The sequence below is a fragment of the Eurosta solidaginis genome, chromosome 2 (assembly GCF_040869045.1).
Source record: "Eurosta solidaginis isolate ZX-2024a chromosome 2, ASM4086904v1, whole genome shotgun sequence".
NCBI lineage: Eukaryota > Metazoa > Arthropoda > Insecta > Diptera > Tephritidae > Eurosta > Eurosta solidaginis.
This window is the reverse complement of record NC_090320.1, coordinates 290908660-290927072: the sequence shown is the minus strand read 5'-3', so window position 1 is coordinate 290927072 and position 18413 is coordinate 290908660. Positions and strand designations below refer to the sequence as shown.

At 35.5% G+C, this 18413-nt stretch overlaps 1 protein-coding gene across 1 annotated transcript in view; it reads right to left on the bottom strand.

The window, feature by feature from the left end:
* LOC137241180 (uncharacterized) overlaps nt 1-18413 on the bottom strand; it is a 38667-nt gene that overhangs the window by 10117 nt on the left and 10137 nt on the right. The window lies entirely within an intron of this gene.

Here is an 18413-nt window from a genome sequence, read left to right as displayed (position 1 = left end):
CCAAGTGGTAACGCCGTCATCACCGAAAACTCACCAGTGTCTGTGGAGAAATTTGAAAGGTAGTTTTCTTCGCTTTCACGGTTGCCACTTTGGTACATTTGGACCAAAAATGGTACTTGTCCGCTGGTCCCTTTACTTATGTCCTCTTTAGGCAGTAGCCACGATTGGTACATTTCTTCATTTCCACTCAGGTATAAATTCACAATATTGCCCAAAAATTCGCCACACTTTCATTAACCCCCATATAATTTTTAGTTTACTTCCACGGAACTCTCACCATAAAAAATTGCTCAGTCAATAAAATGTAACAGAACAATAACATTTCACCTAGGATATAATTTATGCCAGGAATTAAAAAGAAAAGTGTTGGCAAACACATTGCCGTTAATTGTTGATGAAATAACCGACTAATCAAAAAAACTCTTGTTTTATAATAATATTAATAACGGCTAGATATTTCGATCGGCTATACAACACTATGTAAAATATATCAAAATAAAAATAGCTTCTCGCCCAGCATAGCTTATAGCGAGCACTCTGTCGTGAGCCTAACACTTTCAAAACTTATACAAAGAAATTCTATGCGTTACTTCTAATTTGGAACGTTTATATTTAAATCTTTCTCACCCAGCTCAATGATTTCAAGGAATTCCAGGACTATTGTGGTGTTAAGCCACGCAAGGTAATTAAAAACTAAGTATTTTGGCACAAGAAATATTTTAACTCGAAGAGAGACGGAAGCAAATGCAAAAGATATTTGATTTTGGAAGAAATGTCTTGTATAAAATTATTCCCGTAGGTGCTAGCAGAACCCCTGAGGCTTGGGATCAAAACTCAAACTTACTGAATCTAGGCTATGATATGAAGTTTAAACGTTAACGGAAAAAGTAAGCATCTATAAAAATTGCACTAACAAAATTGCGCGGTTTCATTTGTGCTTTACTGAGTTTTCCACATACATAGTTCGGCAACACCAGAACGCAAATTTTGAACCGTTTCTTACTAAAACCTAACTGCACTACACATTTTATTTCATTGCAATCAACAACATAACGCTAGAACCAGGAGCTTTGTGTCCAAAACTAGGTTCACAACGTTTGGTTGGTGAAAGGCAAAGGCTTATCCTATGTCAAAATATAGTACCATTTTTGGTTGTATGCACATATATTTGCTTGTTCAGCTTGAATTAAAGAAGTCTTCACTATGTTTAGTCAAATTTTATATGGAAAGATCCTAAAATTTTGTATTTTATACTAATAAAATAAAACAAAAATTTGGTCCTTTTTTCGTTGAATTTTGGTCCCAATATGAAAACATGGTGTGGCAACCGTGTTCGCTTTACCGAAAATGTCTCACTTGTAGATACGACGTTAACGAATAAACGGGACGGTGTGTATATGCATATTATGCATGATAAGTTTCTACATAGGTATATTGTAATTTATTCTGTAAAGGTACATAATGTAAACAAATATGTATACTTAGCAAGAGGCAACACCTTTTTACTATTATCTTTACTTATTTGCGCTTACAATTCTTTATTTTTCAGTTTTGCCTTTTTCTAAACAACAGCTGTTGTGTGGTTATTTCGATGTAACCACCTACTTTTGTGGGTAAAAAATTATCCGGCTACTTTCGCGGGTAGAATACCAAAAGTTTGTAAAAGTTGCCACATGATTTCGTTACCGTGGTGAAGAATGTTGTTACCATACTAGAATCGGGGCGTTAAAGGTTAAGCTAATTACTATTTTTCCTTCGGCCATGTAATCTGAATTCTAAAGGGTTTAAACTCTGGTTTCTTTAAGAATAAAATAAGAAACATTTAAAACGAAGGCTTGTAAATTCCAGCACTTCTCCTACCAATACATTTATACATTTTTCAAGGAAGCATCAGGAAGTTTTTGTATGTTGATGCAATATGTTGCCAAAGATTTACTCACATATGGTATTTCGAAATAAGAAAACAACCGAAGGACCAATCGGTGTGAGTTGAAGTGGTAGTAAGAAATGTTAAGCTTTGTACAGTGAGCAATATATTTTAATATATAAAAGCTGTTACACTTCCACATTGCTAACAATTTGACCAAAGACCTCTTGTCTTTACCTCAACTCAGGTCTGCTGGTCAATAAGTAGTTCACTAAAAAGTGATTGGTACGAAGTCCGATGTACAGTGTCATCAAATTGACTCTAAAACCTCTTTAAAACTGCTATTTTGAAACTCTGGTATAATACTAAGATGATCACAAGTCATTTAATCATAATTTTCATATCAAAAGCATTCATTACAAATCAATAAACAGTGCTTTATGGAAAAATATCACTCTATCTTACCTCAGATAATGAACATGGAGATACATAGATTGGTACTTTTTTTTTCTCTAGGACGTTGTGGCAGCGCACTGCCCTCAAGTGACCCGATGAAACCAGGCTAATACTGTTTTTGTTGCTTTTTTTTTTTATTAATAATAATAATAAACCCAACGGATTAATACCCTCCAAAGCCCGCCCAACCGACACGAGGGGCGCATCCGCATGACGCACGGATTTGTTTTTGTTTTTGCCGAGTTGTTGATAGGCGGAGGTTTGTTAAGCGTCGAGATCTAAAACTGCTCAGCTACAGAATAAAAATCATCAGCTGAGTATTATATACATAACAGTAGAAAATTATACATATAGTAAATTGTTAAATAAGTTAAGGATTTAGCATATAAAGATTTTTATTTTTTATTTTTATTTTTATTTTGTTACGAGTTAAGATAGGATAGGACAGTTTTCCTTATAGTAAAAAGTGAATCCGTTATATCAAATGAATTCGAGTGAGAGTTAAAATCATAACACAAACACCGGAAAGGTTCATTTAATTCGAAGTTAGTTCTACACTGCCTCAAAAGAAGAGGTTTGTAATGTCTTTTACTTTTTTTTTTTATTCCAATTCTTATTTATGTGTTATTTATAATTTTTTTGTTACCGAGTCTTTGAGAGGCAGTGGCTTCTTAAGCGCCCAGATCTAAAACCGCTCAGCTACAGAGAAACTCATCAGCTAAGAAATATAGATTCACAAAATACAATAGATTAAAAGTATAAATATATTTTTTTAATTATTAAGAGAAGATAGAATCGTTTTTTTTATGGCAAAGAGCGCGTCCGAAACATCAATTATTCTCGAGTGAGTGTTATAATCTTTTAGTTGGAAATTGCTTCTGCATTGTTTAAGAATTATAGGTTTATAATGCCTTGAAACTCGGCATGGAACATTCAAGTTTACTTCTTTCAAAAGGAATGGGCTTGAAATCGATCCATTCAAAAGTCTAGCCATAAATAGTACACCTAGCATTTCTCTACGACTTGCAAGGGTAGGAAGATTTATTAGTTTTAATCGATTAGTGTTAGCTGTTAGTTCGGCTTACTCCAAACTGGAAAAAGAAGCGGGAAAGATGGGTTTGATGGTGAATGAGGACAAAACGAAGTACCTGCTGTCATCGAACAAAGAGTCAGCGCATATGCGCCTTGGCAACCACGCTACTGTTGGCAGCCATAATTTCGAAATAGTAAAAGACTTCGTTTATTTGGGAACCAACATCAACACTAGCAACAACATCAGCACTGAAATCCAGCGAAGAATCAATCTTGCCAATAAATGCTACTTAGGACTAGGTAGGCTATTGAAAAGTAAAGTCCTCTCTCGGCGAACGAAAATCATACTCTACAAGTCACTTATCGTACCCGTCCTGCTATATGGGGCAGAAGCATGGACCATGACAACAGCAGATGAAGCGGCTTTGGGAGTGTTCGAGAGAAAAGTTCTTCGAAAGATTTATGGACCTCTACGCGTTGGCGATGGCGAGTACCGAAGAAAATTTAATGATGAGCTGTATGAGCTATACGCAGACATCAACATAGTCCAGCGAATTAAAACGCAGCGGCTGCACTGGCTAGGCCATGTTATGCGAATGAAAGATGATGCTCCGGCCAAGAAAGTGTTTCTATCGGAACCCGCCTATGGAAGCAGAGGTAGAGGGCGGCCCCCACTCCGTTGGAAGGACCAGGTGGAAAACGATTTAAACTCCCTTGGTGTAACCAATTGGCGCCGGTTGGCGTAGCGAAGGAGCGACTGGCGCGCCTTGTTGGACGGCCATAACCGTTTAGACGGTTAAGCGCCAATTAAGTAAGTAAGTAAGTAATCGATTTGTGTAAGGAGGAAGATTATACGGAAAAACTGTTTTTGAATTGATTCTAGTCTATCCACATGAACTTGATAACACGGATTCCAAATTATCGATCTATATTCTAATATCGGCCTCACCAATGATGTAAAAAGGGTTTTTGTAACGTAAGGATCACTAAACTCTTTTGCCCATCTTTTCACAAATGCTAAAACTCCTCTCGCTTAATTGACTGTGGCATTAATATGAGGGTTGAAACTAAGTTTGCAATTCATTGTAACTCCCAAGTCGACAAAAACATCAACGCTTTCCAGAGTATGGCCATTAATTGTGTAGGAAGCTGGCTGTACGTTCCCACGTGAAAAGCACGATGCGATAACTAAAGTCTTCTGCATCAAACCGGAACCTGCGATGTCAAACCTTTTTACATACGACATTTTACCTATTCACGAGCGGAAAAAATCGATGATTATCCCACTCGTAAAAATTTTCCCTGGATAATGGATTTCTTTGGAGTATGTATGAAAGCATTGAGGCATAAGCAGTGCTGCTCAAATTTTTTTATATTGAAGTGCAAATCACAATACAAACTACATACACTGAAATTTTTTTTGTATTTAAAAAATAAATTTATATTGTATATCGATTGCTTCAAACATTTCGTAAGCCACCTTATCATCACATTACTCAATACCAATTAAACTTAATTCCTAAACTCCAACACAAATTCACTCAGCACCAGTTGATATTTATTTCAATTGTTATTGTCATTAATATGGCATTCAGATCATATCCACCAATTTTGTTTACGAAATGTGAATTATTACCGGAATTACAGCTCCGGAATTGTGGTGAAAAACTTAGTCTAAAAAACTCGGAGCCACGCCCTTTGTTTTAAATTGTGAATCGATCGCCAGCAACGACCCAAAGTTAGTCCAAATACAATATTTGAACGTGTTCGCTTCATTAATATCTAATCTTTGTAGATAGATGCAAAGTTTCAGCAACTGCTTAAGCCTTAACTCAGAAATGGATGAGACCACGAAAAAGTATTTTATGCTGGAGCTGTGGAGAATTTCATGATGTTCAACTTCGAACTGAGCACGAAACTCGAGCAAGACATAGGAAGCGAGATATTTGCGAAGCACTAAATTTTGCTACCCCAGGTCTCAAACATCTCAAAACGTTCACATGCGACTTATCATGGCTTTTAACACCATTAACATAATGTCAAGTATTCAAGTTTGCAAGTCTTATTTCAAATTCCGAGGCCTTTAAATGGCTGGAGTAATTTTAATTTTCTTAATGAATCAATTTTGAAATTTTTTTTCAGTGCCATAGTATTTTTTAATAATTTTTATTTTTCGATTTGTTAGTGCAAATTTGTTGTTTATACTGAAGTGCTCGTTCATCATATGACAGAGCTTTTGCTTTGCACTTACATATGAAAATCAAAAACTTCCATATGAAACTTATTTATATGTGATTGCATACGGGAGTGCTTTGAAATTTTTTTTTTAATTTGAAGTGTAAATTGGTATCTGTGCCTATGATTCAGGGTAAAACAAAAACAAAAGTGTTTATAGGGGTTGAGCAGTTCTGGGCATACGTTTAACGCTCCGCGTTTGCGGCTTTTAGTTTTTTTTTTGTGAGCCCATCCTTAAAACTACATCGACATTGAAACTTTTCTACTTTCGATATCAAATAAAGAAAAAAATTTAATTGTACTGCACCTAAAATAATAAACGTCAAGCCTTCAATGTGTGGATCGGTGATGATAAACCGTCATGGGTTTTAAAATAGTCGGCTATACGGTCTATGAACTTTGTTTTTTTCTAATTTACTCGTTTTCTATGTATAATAATTTAATATAATATAACTTGTAAAATATAAATTTACAAAAATAACAAACTTTGTCTTGAAGACAACAAATTAATATAATAACTAAAATAATAAGTAAAATTGGCCTTCAATTATGACTTCTATGAATAAATAGCAGCCCTGTATAAAATTTCTGTATGGGTCTGTCCCTGTTTGTGTTGTTTGCCTTTTGTATTAGCAATAGATCAGCTCAGCTCAGCTAAGCAAGCAAATATTTAATCGGTGTTTTACATTACATTTGTTTCAATTTTTATATACTCAGTTGAGCAGAGCTCACTTTGATTGGATAACGGTTGGTTGTACAGGTATAAAGGAATCGAGATAGATATAGACTTCCATATATCAAAATCATCAGTATCGAAAAAAAATTTGATTGAGCCATGTCCGTCCGTCCGTCCGTCTGTTCGTTAACACGATAACTTGAGTAAATTTTGAGGTATCTTGATGAAATTTGGTATGTAGGTTCCTGGGCATTCATCTCAGATCGCTATTTAAAATTCGATATCGAAAATTTCGAAAAACCGAAAAAGTTCGATAATTCATTACCAAAGACGGATAAAGCGATGAAATTTGGTAGGTGAGTTGAACTTATGACGCAGAATAGAAAATTAGTAAAATTTTGGACAATGGGCGTGGCACCGCCCACTTTTAAAAGAAGGTAGTTTAAAAGTTTTGCAAGCTATAATTTGGCAGTCGATGAAGATATCATGATGCAATTTGGCAGCAACGTTACTCCTATTACTATATTTATGCTTAATAAAAATTTGGATACTCGGAGAACGACCACGCCCACTTTAAAAAAAAAATTTTTTTAAGTAAAATTTTAACAAAAAATTTAATATAATTATGTCAACATTCGACTCCAGTAATGATATCGTGAAATAAAATACAACAAGTAAGGAAGGTTAAGTTCGGGTGTAACCGAACATTACATACTCAACATAAGGGAAAATAACCATGTAGGAAAATGAACCGAGGGAAACCCTGGAATGTGTTTGTATGACATGTGTATGAAATGAAAGGCATTAAAGAGTATTTTATGAGGGAGTGGGCCATAGTTCTATAGGTGGACGCCATTTAGGGATATAGCCATAAAGGTGGATCAGGGTTGACTCTAGAATTTGTTTGTACGATATGGGTATCAAATTAAAGGTATTAATGAGGGTTTTAAAAGGGAGTGGTGGTAGTTGTATAGGTGGTCGTCTCTTCGAGATATCACCATAAAGGTTGACCAGGGGTGACCCTAGAATTTGTTTGTACAATATGGGTATCAAAAGAAAGGTGTTAATGAGTATCTAAAAAGGAAGTAATCCTTAGTTCCATAGGCGGACGCCGTTTCGAGATATCGCCATAAAGGTGGACCAGGTGTGACCCTAGAATTTGTTTGTACGATATGGGTATCAAATTAAAGGTATTAATGAAGGTTTTAAAAGGGAGTGGTGGTAGTTGTATAGGTGGTCGCCGTTTCGAGATATCGCCATAAAGGTGGACCAGGGGTGACTCTAGAATGCGTTTGTGCAATATGGGTATCAAATGAAAGGTGTTAGTGAGTATTTTTAAAAGGGAGTGGGCCTTCGTTCTATAGGTGTTTGCCTTTTCGAGATATCGCCATAAAGGTGGGCCAGAGGTGACTTTAGAATATGTTTGTAAGATATAGGTATCAAATGAAAGGTGTTAATGAGTATTTTAAAAGGGCGTGGGGTTTAGTTCTATAGGTGGACGCCTTTTCGAGATATCGCCATAAAGGTGGGCCATGGGTGACTCTAGAATGTTTTTGTACGATATGGGTATCAAATTAAAGGTATTAATGAGAGTTTTAAAAGGGAGTGGTGGTAGTTGTATATGTGAAGGCGTGGACCAGGGTGACCCAGAACATCATCTGTTGGATACCGCTAATTTATTTATATATGTAATACCTGCCAAGATTTCAAGGGTTTTTTATTTCGCCCTGCAGAACTTTTTCATTTTCTTCTACTTAATATGGTAATTGTCACACCCATTTTACAAAGTTTTTTCTAAAGTTATATTTCGCGTCAATAAACCAATCCAATTACATTACCATGTTTCATCCCTTTTTTCGTATTTGGTATAGAATTATGGCATTTCATTTTTCGTAATTTTCGATATCGAAAAAGTGGGCGTGGTCATAGTCGGTCATAGTTTCGTTCATTTTTCATACCAAGATAAAGTGAGTTCAGATAAGTACGTGAACTAAGTTCACTAAAGATATGTCTATTTTTGCTCAAGTTATCGTGTTAACGGCCATGCGGAAGGACAGACGGACAACTGTGTATAAAAACTGGACGTGGTATCAACCGATTTCGCCCATTTTCACAGAAAACAGTTATCGTCATAAAATCTATGCCCCTACTAAATTTCAAAAGGATTGGTTAATTTGTATTCGACTTATGGCGTTAAAAGTATCCTAGGCAAATTAAATGAAAAAGGGCGGAGCCACGCCCATTTTGAAATTTTCTTTTATTTTTGTATTTTGTTGCACCATATCATTACTGGAGTTGAATGTTGACATAATTTACTTATATACTTTAAAGATATTAAATTTTTTGTTAAAATTTTACTTTAAAAATATTTTTTTTTTAAGTGGGCGTGGTCCTTCTCCGATTTTGCTAATTTTTATTAAGCGTACATATAGTATTAGGAGTAACGTTCCTGCCAAATTTCATCACGATATCTTCAACGACTGCCAAATTACAGCTTGCAAAAGTTTTAAATTACCTTCTTTTAAAAGTGGGCGGTGCCACGCCCATTGTCCAAAATTTTACTAATTTTCTATTCTGCGTTATAAGCTCAACTCACCTACCATGTTTCATAGCTTTATCTGTCTTTGGTAATGAATTATTGCACTTTTTCTGTTTTTCGAAATTTTCGATATCGAAAAAGTGGGCGTGGTTATAGTCCGATATCGTTAATTTTAAATAGCGATCTGAGACGAGTGCTCAGGAATCTACATACCAAATTCCATCAAGATACCTCAAAATTTACTCAAGTTATCGTGTTAACGGACGGACGGACGGACATGGCTCAATCAATTTTTTTTTCGATCCTGATTATTTTGATATATCGAAGTCTATATCTATCTCGATTCCTTTATACCTGTACAACCAACCGTTATCCAATCAAACTTAATATACTCTGTGAGCTCTGCTCAACTGAGTATAAAAATAAAAGAAAATTTCAAAATGGGCGTGGCTCCGCCCTTTTTCATTTAATTTGTCTAGGATACTTTTAATGCCATAAGTCGAACAAAAATTTACCAATCCTTGTGAAATTTGGTAGGGGCTTAGATTCTAGGACGATAACTGTTTTCTGTGAAAAAGGGCGAAATCGTTTGAAGCCACTCCCAGTTTTTATACACAGTTGACCGTCTGTCCTTCCGCTCGGCCGTTAACACGATAACTTGAGCAACAATCGATATATCTTTACTAAACTCAGTTCACGTACTTATCTGAACTCACTTTGTATTGGTGTAAAAAATGGCCGAAAACCCACTATGACCACGCCCACTTTTTCGTTTATTGCCGCAAAATATAACTTTAGAAAAAAACTTTGCAAAATGGGTGTGACACCTACCATATTCAGTAGAAGAAAATGAAAAGGTTCTGCAGGGCGAAATCAAAAGCTCTTGGAATCTTGGCAGGAATACTTTTCGTGGTATTATATATATAAATAAATTAGAGGTACCCGACAGATGATGTTCTGGGTCACCCTGGTCCACATTTCGGTCAATATCTCGAAAACTCCTTCACATATACAACTAAGGGCCACTCCCTTTTAAAATACTCATTAACACTTTTCATTTGATACCCATATCTTACAAGCAAATTCTAGAGTCGCCCCTGGTCCACCTTTATAGCGATATCTCGAAAAGGCGTCCACCTATAGAACTAAAGCCAACTCCCTTTTAGAATACTCATTAACACTTTTCATTTGATACCCATATCGTACATACAAATTCTAGAGTCACCCCTGGTCCACCTTTATGGCGATATCTCGAAAAGGCGTCCACCTATAGAACTAAGGCCCACTCCCTTTTAAAATACTCATTAACGCTTTTCATTTGATACCCATATCGTACATACAAATTCTAGAGGCACCCCTGGTCCACCTTTATGGCGATATCTCGAAAAGGCGTCCACCTATAGAACTAAGGCCCACTCCCTTTTAAAATACTCATTAACGCTTTCCATTTGATACCCATATCGCACAAACAAATTCTAGAGTCAGCCCTGGTCCACCTTTATGGCGATATCCCTAAATGGCGTCCACCCATAGAACTATGGCCTACTCCCTCTTAAAATACTCTTTAATACCTTCCGTTTGATACACATGTCATACAAACACATTCCAGGGTTACCCTAGGTTCATTTTCCTACATAGCTCTCAGCTGAGTATGTAATGTTCGGTTACACCCAAACTTAGCCTTCCTTACTTGTTTTTGTTAGTGTTATGGCATCTACATAGTCACCACAATTTGATTTTTTGTTGTTTCTAAATTCCTTATTTCTTACATTCTATGCATTTTCAGATATAACAAAAAACGCTAAGAAAATGTGCTGATTTTTTTAAGTAAAAGTAAATATGTACTGGTCTGATATTGTTTACATGTAAAATTAGTATTGTAATTCACCGAGATGATCTACACGTAATATGACAAATTACACAAAAAAATAAACATACAGAAGTATTTACAAATATATGCACGAAATGCAACAACAGAAGCATGTTAAGGAACCAAGAAATTATGAGCTATTAGGTGGAGTCGATGGCAATCTGTTAAAATAGCTTAAGTCGACTTTGTGGAAATAAAATATGATTAAGCTTGTAATCTTATAATACACACACTCTTGAAAAATGTTGATAAGGTGGAATCAATAAGGAATTTGAAAGACCAACGAATCACAAATCGGATAAACGAATGATTGACAGAGTATTACCAGAGTTGTGTGACGATGGAAGGGTGACCGCTTTTGAAATATCTCTATCAGAATTGATATTGCGATTGATTCTACATGGCGTGCCTGAGCTCGTTGTAAATAAAGGCTTCCCCCACTGCCCTTTCCTTCACATATTCTGGGTTTCGGAATTTTTTTACTAAACGCTTTTGTAGGTCAATTAATTCTTGCCTAATAAATTACAAGTCTCTAAGTAAATACAAGTCTTAAGTCTCTAAAAATGCGCATTGATTTTTGACAGTTTTTTTCCGAAGGGTGTGAAAGAAAATTTAAAATACCCTCGGAAAAAAATCAAATCAAAAATCAATGGAAATTTTGGCAGGCTAAAAACTTATTCTTTGTTATACTAAAACCGAGTGGGCTACAAAACTGCATACTTATGAAATATTCTGAACTTTTATTAAGTACTCTCATATTTTCGAAAACATTTTTGAGATTGGTTTGCATAGTAGTTACACAATTAATGACAATTTGTTTTCTTCCTTATCGAAAAAAGCAAAGAAGAAATTTGCAGGTATACCAGGTTTTTGTGTAGCTGTTTTGGCCCTGTTAAAGGCACTTTTTTCTCTTCTTTTGAGTGATCCAATTTTCCATAAATGCTGAGAAGAGTCTGTATCAGCAATTGCATATTTTTATACCTTCTATGAAATGAAAGATAGACCCACCAGCTAAAATACCGAAATTATGAAGATGACGAGCTGAGTTAAGCCGTCTGTCCATCTTTTTGAATGCAAACTAGTCCATCAGATATATTTTGATGAAGTTTTGTGCGCTGGTATATTTTGGTGTCTGATTAGACAATTAGTGGAATATTTATTTTATTATTTTATTGCAAATTTTTTTATCTGTGTGTATTTAATTAGCGAGCTTTGCTCATATTGCTTTATACAATGGTTTTCGTAATTGATATTAGAGAAAAATTGTAAGTTTACAAACGGCGATGGTTACTAGGACATGTTTCTGAATTTCACTTCTTCATCAGCTAGCTTTTCGGGAGCTGAGCGTTGAACTTGAATCTCCAACATTCATACCAGTGCAAATGCAGATGCCTTTTAGCTGCTAAGCCATATGAATGTCCCGTTGTTCGCTGTACAATTGGTCTCTAAGAGTTGCCTTTTTGTTTATATTCCTTTTGATCACCATGTAGGCACACACATTCTGTATGTAGTTTATTCCTAAAAAACCATTGTATAAAGCAATATGAGCAAAGCACGCTAATTAAATACATATGATCATATTAATATAATAGTAACAGCGGAAGTATTAAAACAAATACTGTAAAAATCCGAACAAATGTTACTAAGCTTTCAAAAGCGCGTAAAACTCATATCCACACCATTAGGAATAAACTACATACAGAGTGTGTGTGCCTACATGGTGATCAAAAGGAATATAAACAAAAAGGCAACTCTTAGAGACCAATTGTACAGCGAACAACGGGACATTCATATGGCTTAGCAGCTAAAAGGCATCTGCATTTGCACTGGTATGAATGTTGGAGATTCAAGTTCAACGCTCAGCTCCCGAAAAGCTAGCTGATGAAGAAGTGAAATTCAGAAACATGTCCTAGTAACCATCGCCGTTTGTAAACTCACAATTTTTCTCTAATATCAATTTTTTTATTTGTTTATACGTAATAATAAAATGTTACGTATACACAGTGGCACTCATATTTTCAGGTGGTGCGGATATACTTCCGTGTAATTGCTTGGTGTTTGATCAAAAAACCTGCTTATCAGGGCCACCGAGAGAAAATCCGGGCCCGGGGGCAAAAAAAATACAGGCCCCTAAACTAAAATGAACAAATTCTCAAAATTACCGTGTTTTACATATATATATGCTGTCTCGCTGTTGGTGCTTCAATACAGAGCATGCCAAGTCCTGTAAGGCGTTCTTGAGTTGAACATGATCAATGGAAGCTCTTTATCCTTCCAAGAACACTGCGTTCAGCAGAAAACCGTAACAGGTATCGTGCAAAAAATACGTAGAGCAACACAAATGTTAGGAAAAATTGTAGCTAGGTTTAGAGCACAGATAGCATTCAACAATTCAAATGGTGACAGATTTTCGTTAAAATTTGCTGAGTAAATGTGCTTCAAGTGGATCATTCCATCTCCTAAGCTCTCGGAAACGTCTGAATTGTATTTGCTGACAAATTGAGACGGAAAAAGTTTATTAAAATGTATGCAGATAGGCCAAATTTAGGGCAGGACAACGTCTGCCGGGTCTTCTAGTACAATATATATTTCCCATACAACCGATTGGTTAAGTAAGAGAGTTTTCCTCATTTCTTCCTCATTTTGAAAGCTAGAAGCTTGAAATCTTACTAGATGCTTACATATATAGAATAATTATCGTCTGAACAAATTACCAAGATCGGTTAAACATATAATATTTATCCCATACAGCTTATTGTTCAGATTTTATGAATTCTTCAAATTTCATCTGCACAATAACAGATCCACTCATGAAATGTTTAAGGTATTAGGCACAGCCGAGGAAACAGGATAACGTTGGGATGAAATGGTGTCAAAGAGCCGGGAGAGACTTAAGCTTTCCTATATCAATATTTTGATTGGGCCAGATCCGTCTGTCCGTCCGTTCGCTGTTAAAGTTTTTGATAAGAAGAAGAAGAACCAACATAATGGCCTTCGATATAAAATTTTACCCACTATTACAAGGCGTGCTCAACAATATTTTTAATAAAAACAATTTCCATTCCAATAGCAAAAACCTCTATCTGACTTTTAAACTAAACTGAGCTGAGTTTACAATAAAAAACTGGTTTGAACACACAACGGGATCTTTTATCATCAATTGGGTTACCTCATATTATTAGCAATTTACAATACAGCTGCAAAAACAATTTTTTTGCTCTCCTGAAAACTGGGTTTTTGCTGATAAAGAGTATTGAATATATTGTCGGCTTATATATAGAAATTTAATTGGAATATGAAATCCAAACATTGCATGCTAAAATTTGAAATAAAATGCTATTTCTCTTTGAATATAATTAGTTGAGTGTTTACACAAAAAATTGGCGATTTTTTATTGTTTCTGCAATAATTAGCTTAACTGTGAGAATGACATACACGTGTTTGGGGATAGACAAATAATTACTTAAAACATATTTTCAAAACATTCTAATTGAGCAGAATGTTGAATGTATTGAGACGCCGCATCCGTCAATCATTGTGGTTTCATACCCCACTCACGAGAGAAACACCGTTCGTATGCAGCTCCAAAGAAACATTCAAGACATTCTTAAAACAAACTTCGTCTGTCGATTTTTATTTTGCAGCATGGCTCAACTATATGGTTGGCTCATCTCTACAGCAACAACATACCTTTGTTCAAAATGTCAACATGTTTTCATTATTACGGCATCAGTACTCGAACTCAAAACCCATTTAAGTGCCACAAACACAGTAAAGTTCAACTAAATAACTGTCGTACATACGTACTATGTATCTATGTATATGGATAGCACCTCTACCTATTAAGTCCGGTTTTTCAGTGAAAGTTTCAACTGTAGTTGAAGATAAGGTCAGTTTGCTTTGGCCCCATCCATTGAATTTTAATGGTTATTACAGTTGTCAAATTAAACTTTTTAGTACTTAATGCTAACAATAATCTAACTCGCACTGGTCCTTAGTATAACACTTTGCATTGGCGTTAGCTCGCACCTTTATGCTGAAAAAAACAGGTTCCAAACTGGCTTCCGTAGAAAACTATTAATTTATCTACTCTTATTTTCCAAAGCGCGTAAAACTTCTTGAAAGCCTCTAAGATACTCATTCGCAACTTCATGATATTGTTCCAAATCTTCAATCATCTCATTGACGTCAGCAGTATGTTACCATACTCCTTAGTGATACTCGGAAAATACATCCATTGAGTTCTGACTAAAACGTTGTTTCCTCGCAGGAAAAGGAAATAAACTTTCTGCACGTTACTTATATTTCAGAAAGGCAACCATGTAGTATTTTTTTTATGATACTGAAAAAAATCAATGCTGCAGATAAGTCCAGAAGCAAGACTTAAATTTAAGAGGGTGAGTATTTCCAGATACGACTCCATTTTATAATATTGACTTCATCTGTCTGGTGTATTGCGTCATGCCCCCCAAGTATGTTCCAAGATTCACGAGCCTAGCTTTACATTACTCAAAAATCAATTGGCAAACCAAACTTGACAATAAATAATAGTTTAAAAAAGCTAAAAAAACACGCTTTTATAACAAAGCGAACAAAAAAATAGAAAATAAATTTCAATTAAAAAGAGTTTATATAACAGTAGTAGAAGGTTAAACAATCGTTTATAGTTAATCACCTCAAAATAAAATTTAAGTTATTAACAGAATAATTTAATTCACAGTAAAAAGCGTGGGGTGCTTGATATTGAATGTTACAATTATTCTATTGGCAACTATCTGAGAGGAAAGATATGAAATGTAGTCAAATGCACCCCACGCTGTTTACTCTGAATTAAATTATTCTGTTAATAACTTAAATTGTATTATAATTTTATTATGAGGTGATTAACTATAAACGATTGTTGAACCTTCTACTACTGTTATATAAACTCTTTTTAATTGAAAATTATTTTCTATTTTTTAGTTCGGTTTGCTATAAAAGCGTGTTTTTAGCTTTTTTAAACTATTATTTATTTTTAATTTTTTAGTTCAAATAATTTTAAAAGTTTTAGTCGAGAGTGATGAAACCTCGAAACGCCACGGTCCATGGATGAATCCAACCCCACGGCACCGAAAAGGGCCAAGACGCAGGGAGGCTGGACGCGGTCTTTCGCCGAAATTGCCAAGGGTCGGCAGATCAAACCTATGGCCATTCAAAGTGGTAATAAGGCCAATTGACCTTATGGCCGTTGACCTTATGTCAACACACCATCATATTAATGCATTATCATCGAGCCTTGATATGTGTACAAAGTTTCAATCAAACTTATGGCCATTCAAAGTGGTAATAATGCCAATTTACCTTATATCCGTTGACGTTATGTCACCACACCATCACACTAATGCATTGTCATCGGTCCTTGATACGTATGCAAAGTTTAAAATTAATCAGACTTCTAGAAACCGGTGAAAATTAAGCTCAAAGATTCCGCTACATACAGGCCAAGCTAATAAAAGTATGTTAAAAACTGACCGAAAATCTTTCCATAGTTCCAACTCTTCGCAGAACTTTACGAAAAGCATATTAAACTTTAACTTATCTTTATCTCATACGCAAAAGAGTGACGCAAATAGTCGCACACATTTTAGATATAAAACAAAACATCAAAAGATATAAAAGTTTCACGCTAAAATTAAGTCAAGTATTTGTTTTTAATTTGCCATATAACACGTACTAACATATTTGCTAGTTCAACCCAGTTTTTTTATAGAGCTAGTTTAAATAAGATTTAACTGTTCATTACTCGTAATTTAGTTAGTGCTTATATATGTATGTAAGCTAATAACTATAAATATTTGTACGTGTTAATATGCACCCGACAAATAGCTAAATAACTACAAATGACGGTAACTTTATTACAGTAGTAAAAAAATATGACCGGTGTAAACCCAAAATGTGGTGGGAGTAGTCACTTACTTACTAAATTTGTGTTTGTTAGGAACGATAGTGTGGAATGCAAGGCGAGATCTGCATTATGCAAAAAAATATGTACGATATACCTCTGAGAAGTGGTAGACGCTCTTTCAATCCGCTTTGGAGATATCAAAAAGGGACAGAAGTTGCATATACTCCATCAAGCAGGCAAGGCGTGGAAAGAAGAGCGCGGCTGCATATTTGTAACATCTTGTGCAAATCCTATGATGTCAGACTCATAAAGTTGCTCATATCTCTAAAGAAAGAAGGCTCATGATGGGCATACTAACTGGACACTCGTAGTAACAGCAAAACTAGGAAATGCGGACTGCAGGAAAAAAAACGTTGAGCACGTTCTGTTTTCGTGTCCTGCACTCGCGAGGTTGTTGTTCTTGTATTAACGACAAAGACACCCCCGAAGGTTTTGGGGAGTGTTATCGATGTTGATGCTCCTTTGCCGGATATAGATCCGGTAGGTTCCGGTAACAAAGCACCATTAAGGTTCTAACCCGACCATCTCGGGAACGATTAATGTGACCACATTAAACCATCTAGGCCATTCCGCCCCTCCCCCATTGTTCCATGAGGAACTTGGGGTCGCCAGATCCTCGCCTGCCAAATATTTGTATGATAAATTTATATTTGTAACAGGATTCTTCTCGCTTTGAAGCTACAAAGCTTTGTATTGCGCTTATCAACCCCTTGAATGCCACTCGCGAGGTCACGGCTCGTCAGAGTTGCTAGATCTCAAGGCAAGTATTAAGCTTGGTCCTAGGAAAACTTCTAGTATTTACCAAGAGACGGGGTTACTTTATAGCATAGGTCCTAGAACTTAATTGTGGTTTTTGCGTTTGGTCGTCAAACAAATTATGTTAACACTATGGACACATTAAGTGTATGTGAGGTCTTTGTTGAACGACCTATTCAACCTAATACTTAACCTAGTTAAAACCATAAAACATTTACATTTCTACAGTGGCGCTTGTGGTTAAATAATCACGTAGCTTGTTGATTCCGAACTAACTTCGATTATATTTTGCTCACTCCCATTTATTTATTACGTCTTTTTTCGCTTGGGTACTTTCATTAAAGCAATAACTTAATAGCAAACGTATTTAGAAAATTCATTCAAAACGAATTTATTTTTTGTTAAACCCCATTTGTGCCTAAAACAATCACCCCACCTTGGAACAAAAGTAAGGCGGTCATGTAAAACCAAACATCGACACTCTGATCTTTATGGATGAGTGAATTTATTCAAATTCCAAAATACGAAATGCAAACAAACAACAATATTAAGTTTGGTATAACAATTAGATACTTTACTGTTGGGTTTATTGTTCCTACATCTTTTGCTAAGTCATAAACCACGATTAGAGCACCAACCCTGGAGGGAAAACATTTATTTCAAAATTGGTGTGCATTCGGAATTAATAACGGCGAATATAACATTTACATTAACCCCGTTGCATTTCCATTTCTATAATTTCGAAGTAAATAAAAATGTCCACTTTAGAACTAATTGGTTGATTCGCACTATTGCTATAACTAGTTCTGAACCAGAATAAAAATTTACAGTTTAGATCTAGTTCTTTGTAGGCACTTTAGAGCTGGTTCGGAACCACAAATTTCTTTCAATTGATACTGAATTTTCTTCAGGGAATGTGTATGTAGCACAATATATATATGGAGCATTCCATGGTTGGCATGTAACTAATCGTAGGCATTTATTTTAGAAAAAAAATTTAGAGCGAAAATCTAATTTTTTGTGCGGGATATGGGGTTG